This window comes from Bos indicus, chromosome 24 (genome assembly GCF_029378745.1).
Source record: "Bos indicus isolate NIAB-ARS_2022 breed Sahiwal x Tharparkar chromosome 24, NIAB-ARS_B.indTharparkar_mat_pri_1.0, whole genome shotgun sequence".
NCBI classification, from domain to species: Eukaryota; Metazoa; Chordata; class Mammalia; order Artiodactyla; family Bovidae; genus Bos; species Bos indicus.
This window is the reverse complement of record NC_091783.1, coordinates 5599541-5607540: the sequence shown is the minus strand read 5'-3', so window position 1 is coordinate 5607540 and position 8000 is coordinate 5599541. Positions and strand designations below refer to the sequence as shown.

The window sequence follows — 8000 nt, the reverse complement described above, 5'->3', positions numbered from 1 at the left end:
CCATCTCATCCTCTGTCATCCCCTTCTCCTCCTGCCCCCAATCCCTCCCAGCATCAGAGTCTTTTCCAATGAGTCAACTCTTCGCATGAGGTGGTCAAAGTACTGGAGTTTCAGCTTTAGCATCATTCCCTCCAAAGAAATCCCAGGGCTGATCTCCTTCAGAATGGACTGGTTGGATCTCCTTGCAGTCCAAGGGACTCTCAAGAGTCTTCTCCAACACCACAGTTCAAAAGCATCAATTCTTTGGAGCTCAGCCTTCTTCAAAGTCCAACTCTCACATCCATACATGAGCACAGGAAAAACCATAGCCTTGACTAGACAGACCTTTGTTGGCAAAGTAATGTCTCTGCTTTTAAATATGCAGTCTAGGCTGGTCATAACGTTCCTTCCAAGGAGTAAGCATCTTTTAATTTCATGGCTGCAATCACCATCTGCAGTGATTTTGGAGCCCCCCTAAAATAAAGTCTGACATTGTTTCCACTTTCTCCATCTATTTCCCATGAAGTGATGGGACCGGATGCCATGATCTTCGTTTTCTGAATGTTGAGCTTTAAGCCAACTTTTTCACTCTCCACTTTCACTTTCATCAAGAGGCTTTTGAGTTCCTCTTCACTTTCTGCCATAAGGGTGGTGTCATCTGCATATCTGAGGTTATTGATATTTCTACTGGCAGTCTTGATTCCAGCTTGTGCTTCTTCCAGCCCAGCATTTCTCATGATGCACTCTGCATAGAAGTTAAATAAGCAGGGTGACAATATACAGCCTTGATGTACTCCTTTCCCTATTTGGAACCAGTCTGTTGTTCCATGTCCAGTTCTAACTGTTGCTTCCTGACCTGCATACAGATTTCTCAAGACGCAGGTCAGGTGGTCTGAACCAGTAGCTGATCACAAAAAGCAATTAGAGAAATTGTCCATTTTAGATACACAGGCTTCTTTGTATATGCTATTTCTATGATGCTTTCTACTTTGTTCCGCCACAGTTAACTGGGTTGAATTAAGCACACTGGTTGGAATAAATGGGGTTTACCTGGTGGCACTAGTGGTAAAGAACCTACCTGAAGATGTAGGAGAGGTAAGAGACACAGGTTCAATTCCTGGATCAGGAAGATCCCCTGGAGGAGGGCATGGCAACTCCAACCCACTCCAGCATTCTTGCCTGGAGAATCTCGTGGACAGAAGAGCCTGATGGGCTACAGTCCATAGGGTTGCACAGAATTGGACATGGCTGAAGTGACTTAGCACAGATGCTCAGTGAAATATATATATATATATAATTTTTAAAATTTCAAGTGTGTTCTTCCCAATGACCATTTTTTTCTTTTCAGAAAAGAATCACTGCACCCCTACTACTGGCAATACCACCATTTGGATTAAGCCGTAGGACAAATCTTCCATCTGTAATTAGTCTAGGTCAGGTCAGGAAAGTAGAATTTCCATGGTATTATAAGGCTCAGACAATAAAGAATCTGCCTGCAATGCAGGAGACCTGGGTTCGATCCCTGGGTCAGGAAGATCCCCTGGCGAAGAGAATGGCACCGCCTCCAGTATTCTTGCCTGGAGAACCCCATGGACAGAGGAGCTTGGCGGGCTACAGTCCATGGGGTCGCAGAGTCGGACACGACTGAGTGACTAACACACCGTCACACACACCGTAAGAATAAGGAGTTTAATACGGGACCTGGGGATTCCACGGATGTAAGAGGAGAACGGTAACGTAAGGCTGAGAACTGCGAATACGTTCCGTAAGGACTTAATGAGCGAAGCACAGGGGGACAGAGAGGACAGAGCTCAGGAACCGCTGGAGCCGCCATTTCTGGTCACCAGAGCGGGGAACCGGAAGCTTGGAGACGTGGCCCCGAAGGTGCTGCGTCTGCCCCGCGTGACTTCCTGAGAACGACGTCCACCCCGTTACCCCTTCCAAGTGCTGTGTGAGGGCCTCTCATCACCACCACTACCCCTGAGTCAGAGAGGGAGGGAATACCTTGAACCCCGTTTCCCATCCTACTACACAGTGTTGGTGGTGCTTCATGAAAAACAGACAATCCAGCTGAATTCCTGTGAAGAGAAATCAAACAAACAACTCACCATTGATGGGAAAATTAGTTTTCATAGAGATGAAGGTGCATGCATATTGTTATTTTTTGTTTTGTTTTTCTTTCTAACCAGCCAAATGGTTTTAAATCCTTTCTTTGGCGTTAGTCATGTAATGTCACTGAGCATCAATTCGCCAAGGAAAAGCATGGGGCTACTTATTCCCATCTTATAATGAGGTTCTGAGGATTGAATTAGATAGTGCATATCAAAAAACAGCCCATCTCAGGAGCCTGATAAATGCAGTCATCATTTAGAATACGTTCTAATGAGAAACCTAGATTAATCTCTGGGAGTCCCTGTATTTATTGGCTCTGTGAACTGGATAAATCAGTTGACATCTTTAAGACTCATCTTACTCACCTGTAAAATGGAGAACATAATAATATCTTCCTTCAGAATTACAGGCAGGATACAATTAAACACAATAATGTATTTTCAAGAATCACTTTATAATTAACCTTAAATGGTTTCACAGTAACTTGTCATTTTCAGTACAAATGTTCACACTGAAACGAGAAAACTCATATCTATTGTTGAAAAACCACTTGAATAAAAAAAAAAATATTTATTCAAGTGAGAAACCAAACCCTCCTAATAGATGCATACGTTGTCTTTGCTTCGACCAAACTCCAGCTTCTGCCATAATCTGACTTGTGCATGACCATCAGGTAGATCGAGAATACTCTAGGGAAAGCAATGAATTGAGTCTGATTATAAAATGGGTTTGCCTTTTTTTTTTTTTTGGTGTGTGATTGCATTTTTGCTTTTTGACAAGTACAATTTCCAAAATAATTTCTTGGATAGTCTTTAGATATATCCTTTCAGAGCTTGACAGGATTAAGCTGTCAATTTACAAAGAATTGCACCAAGAAATGGAATGGTATCTGAAAAAAATATGTAAGCATATCAAAGTAATCATTCTTGGTAAACCTTGAGGAGAATGTAAATCTCTGATTTTTTTTTTTTAATCAAGTCAATCATGAATAGTTGAGATTTTTGTGATTAAAAAAAAAAGCTAATAGAAAAAAAAAACTTGTAAAATGTTTGCAGTTCTGCTAAGCCTGGCTTATGCCCAGCACACATTTTTTGAAAAATTTTACTTATGTATTTTTCTGCTCTTCACACTATGCTCTTTTGGCCCAATACATTCTTCACACACTCACTCAAATTCAAATCAGAGGGACTTCCCTGGTGGTTACGACTTGGCCTTCCAGGGCAAGGGGTGCAGGTTCCATCCCTGGTTGAGAAGGTAAGATCCCACATGCCTCTTGGCCAAAAAACCCAAAACATAAAACAGAAGCGACATTGTAGCAAATTTAATACAGACTTCAAAAATGGTACATAGCAGAAAAGTCTTCAAAAAATTGAATCTAATTTCACGTAGATACTTTCTCTCAGCGTAGATCACCCTAACATACACCCTCTTCTTGCTCATCTTGTTTCTCTTACTCTACTGGCATTAGCTTGCCCTATGATTATTCCTCTTATTATGGAAAAGTTTTTCATTCAACCAGAAAGTGTTTATTGTGCGTCCAGCATGTCTTCTGGGGTTACAAAAAAATGAAAAGGATTTCTTCTTTCCCTCAAAAAGCTGGCACCCTGGTGGGAAGAAAAGATACAAACATAAGCAATTTAATTATGTATTTAACGAAATATGCTGGGCATCGACTTCTCTTCCCAGAGACCAAATATTGATCTTCCCTCTCTACCAACCCACTGAATAGTGAATGACACAGGAAAAGATGATGATACCAAAGCAAGATGACAAGCAGGGAATAATTCCTGTCTGAAGAATTTAGAAAGTATAAATTAAGGAGAGGCTTTGTCAGTGATCCACGCTCACGCAAAGATCTGCGGCATGGAAGAGACTCCTCCAGGGCAAGGCACACACGGTCAGAGGCTGTGGGCATGCATGCAGCTCCCTGACGTGCAGGCATGTTCTCGAGAGCTCGTCGCCTCACTCCACTCTGTGGACTCCAATGGTTGTGTGGGCTTGCCAGAGAATCTCGAGAACAGCAGAATCATGTAGGCATCAGAGCTCCTTTGGTGCTTCCAGCAGAGACCTTTGGTGCAACATCTCTGAACCCTGCTCCTTCAGGCTTTCCCAAAACTTACTTAAAAGCCCTTACTTCGTAGATGTGTCTCCCATGCCTTGACTAGCTCAGGTGGTTTTGATTTTCCTGGTGGCCCCATGTCAGGCATGTCTGTCCTCTCTCGCCTGCACTGTTGATGCCCCAGTGGTTCCCAGTGGTTCCCGGGGACCTCAGTCCTTGCTCTTGCATCGGCTCTTCTCCGGACAGCAACAGAAAGCACCAGGTAGAGCTGAGTCACTTTCAGCCGCTGCTCTGCTAAAACCCTGCAATGGCTTCACAGTTAAGTCAGAATAAAATCTGATTTTTAAAGCATGGCTTGATCATCCTTATCTGATGCCATCCCCAGCTGCTCCTCCCTTTATCTCTTGATGCTCACTCCCGCCCCATCCCTCCCACACTGTCTTCTCATTCCAAATTCCAGGAAATTTCTTCCCGCAGATATTCACATCTCCCTATTTTACTTGACTAAGACTTTGGTCAAGCATGACACTATCAGACGTGCTCTCGTCTTTTCCTCATAGAGTAACAATTCTGCATCTCAGCTCTCTCTATTCCTCCAGTATGCCTAATTTTTTGGTCAAGGCACATTCATAAGATGACATGTGATTGTTATTGCTGTTGTTTGTTCTCTTTTGTATGTTTCCTTTAACTAGATTGCATGACACAAAAGAGGGAATATTTTCATCTGTTGTATGACTAAAACAGTCCGTGTACCTTTGCTGTTTGGTGGCTCAGTCGAGTCTGACTCTTTGCGACCCTATGGACTGTAGCCCACCAGGCTCCTCTGTTCATGGGATTTTCCAGGCAAGAATACTGGAGTGGGTTGCCATTTCCTTCTCCAGGGGATCTTCCTGACACAGGGATGGAACCCTAGTTTCCTGCATAGGCAGGCAGGTTCTTCACCAATTGCTTGCAATAAATATTTATTGATGAATTGCTATTGTTTGTGTTACATTTGTTGAATAAATTGGCAATGGCCCTGATAACTACCAACACAAGCCAAAGGAGCATACATTTGTGGCCTTGAACTTCTTGGAATGCCAAAATGTCTAACTGTAGGAAATTCATGGATATAGAAAGAGGAGTCAGACTCTCAATTAAGACACACAAGAATCACGTGTTACACAAGATCAAAATTCACCAGTATGTCAAAGGATACAGGTCATCATGAATCTAAGGTGAAGCGTGTGAAGTACAGTGGTGCAAACTCAACACTCCCAGTCCTTTATTGCTGCTGTGGGACCACCAGACAGAATTTCAGCGTAGGGTCCCTCTAAGTGGATTGTGTATGACTTCCCGAGAGACATTTCAGTGATGAAATATTGTCATTTATTACTTAGATAGTTGCATGCTGATTTGGACAGTTTTTAGCAGATTTTGTGCCATAAATCCATGAATTGTAATTTTATTTATCACAAGCAGTTTAGACAGCCCACTGCATCATGCTATGATGAATCCACAGATGAAGATTCTCTACTATCTTACTCCAGTGATTCCCATCAGGAATTCATAGAGCATTCTTTCAAGGAGAATTGACTGTTATTTCTGTCTTTTGTTCCTTGTCTCTATTGGCGCTCATTAGATCAGAAAGAGTGGTTTTAAGTTAGTGGTTAACATTTTCTTCCTCATTTTTTTAAAAATTAAGAAGTGGGTTATCAAAAAGCAGCAAAATCGTGCATGGTTAAGACTATAGATTCTATACTTGCTGCTGCTGCTGCTGCTAAGTCACTTCAGTCGTGTCCGACTCTGTGTGATCCCATAGATGGCAGCCCACCAGGCTCCGCCATCCCTGGGATTCTCCAGGCAAGAACATTGGAGTGGCTTGCCATTTCCTTCTCCAATGCATGAAAGTGAAAAGTGAAAGTGAAGTTGCTCAGTTGTGTCGGACCCTCAGTGACCCCATGGACTGCAGCCTTCCAGGCTCCCCCATCCATGGGATTTTCCAGGCAAGAGTACTGGAGTGGGGTGCCATTGCCTTCTCCGATAGATTCTATACCTAGACTTCCAAAATTAAATCCAGGCCATACAATGTATTAGTTACAAGAGGTTGGGTATGTTATGGAACTTGTTTGAACTGCATTTTCAAGTCTGTAAAATAAAGCTAACAATAACTACCTTCTAAGGTTGTTATGAGGATTGACTGGGAAATACCTGTAAAATGTTTAGAACAGTGATTCACAAAAGTTGAGCCTTCAATCATGGTTTCTGACCAAATACTTTAATGCAGAGCTATTGTTTAGGGAGTCATCACCCTTTTGAGATAAAACTCCTTTCTGTGCCTTCAGAAATGGCTAAGTGGGCTAAACTTACTAGGAAAACAGGAATACGTACAGGTGGGTGTTCTGGTAAAAATTCAAATTTAAGTACTATCAAGAATATTTTTTGTGTGAAATGAATTTATCATAACAATCTATAGTTTCATCCAATTAAGCCAGGAAAAGGGATATTCCCCTCTGTGTAATCACAAACTGCAGGGAATCACAACTGAATAGACCCCAGACTGAGTCAAATTACTCAGTGCATCTATCAGTCACATTTCGTTGTCTCCCTGTTCCCTTGAGATAAAAGTTTGATGGTGGTTGACTTTAGAAAGATTAAAATTCTTATCACCGGGTGATTAGATTTGAAGTCATTCCTTGTGAAAAACTGAAGTTATAAAATTTTAACTTTCTACGTTCCATGGCTGATTGCTGCTGCTGCTGCTAAGTTGCTTCAGTCGTGTCCGACTCTGTGCGACCCCAGAGATGGAAGCCCACCAGGCTCCCCTGTCCTTGGGATTCTCCAGGCAAGAACACTGGAGTGGGTTGCCATTTCCTTCTCCAATACATGAAAGTGAAAAGTGAAAGGGAAGTCGCTCAGTCGTGTCCGACTCTTAGCGACCCCATGGAGCCCTAGCAGGCTCCTCCATCCATGGGATTTTCCAGGCAAGAGTGCTGGAGTGGGGTGCCATTGCCTTCTCTGTCCATGGCTGATTAGTTAGAATTTAAGTTATTAACCCTCCTAGGAAATGCTCTAAAATGTCTAATAGACCTGGGTAGAATCTCCATGCTCTCCTGAAGGCACTGACCAACCATTTTTAAAAAGGGAGTTTATTCCCTGAGAATAAAGGAAAAATTTAGAGATCCATAAGAATTGACTCTGGTCCACATGAATGAATTAAGGAGAGTTGACTAGAGCTGTTTGTGTGCATGCTCCGTCACTTCAGTCATGTCCAAGTCTTTTGCGACCCCATGGACTGCAGTCCACCAGGCTTATTTGTCCATGGGATTAACCAGGGAAGAATACTGGAGTGGGTTGCCATTTCCTCCTCCAGGGGATCTTCCCGACCCAGGAATCAAACCTGCATCTCCTGCATTGGCAGGCAGATTCCTGACCACTAGCACCACCTGGGAAGCCCCAGAGCTGTTTAGGTCAGGAATATAAATCAGAAAGAGAACATGTGATGCTTTTTCATTTCAATGCCATTTTAATATAGATGATAGTCTCTTTTTTAAATCCCCATGAGAAGTGAGAGACACCCATGAAAGGGAGGGCTTCTCTGGTGGCTCAGTGGTAAAGAATCCACCTGCAATACAGGAGACACCAGTTTGATCCCTGGGTTGGGAAGATCCCCTGGAGAAGGAAATGGGAACTCGTCTAGTATTCTTGCCTGGAGAATCCCATGGACAGAGGAGCCTAGTGGGCTGCAGTCCATGGGGTGGCAAAGAGTCAGACATGCCTGAGGCACCAAACAACGAAACAACAACATGAAAGGGAATACCTGCTCATCAGAAACATATGCATTGCTCTCAAATGTCTCATGACTAAAGAA

General features: G+C 42.9%; 1 long non-coding RNA gene across 2 annotated transcripts; it reads right to left on the bottom strand.

Moving 5' to 3' along the window:
• Positions 1 to 3397: 3397 nt before the first annotated feature.
• On the bottom strand, positions 3398 to 6289 carry LOC139179382 (uncharacterized). 2 transcript variants are annotated; one of them, XR_011563765.1, is made up of 3 exons: positions 5349 to 6284; positions 4212 to 4461; positions 3398 to 3695 (listed from the first exon to the last, which is right to left on the bottom strand). It is a non-coding gene; the product is annotated as an uncharacterized lncRNA (long non-coding RNA). The 2 variants fall into 2 exon arrangements; XR_011563764.1 differs by having other exon boundaries at positions 3398 to 4461; positions 5349 to 6289.
• Positions 6290 to 8000: the final 1711 nt, after the last annotated feature.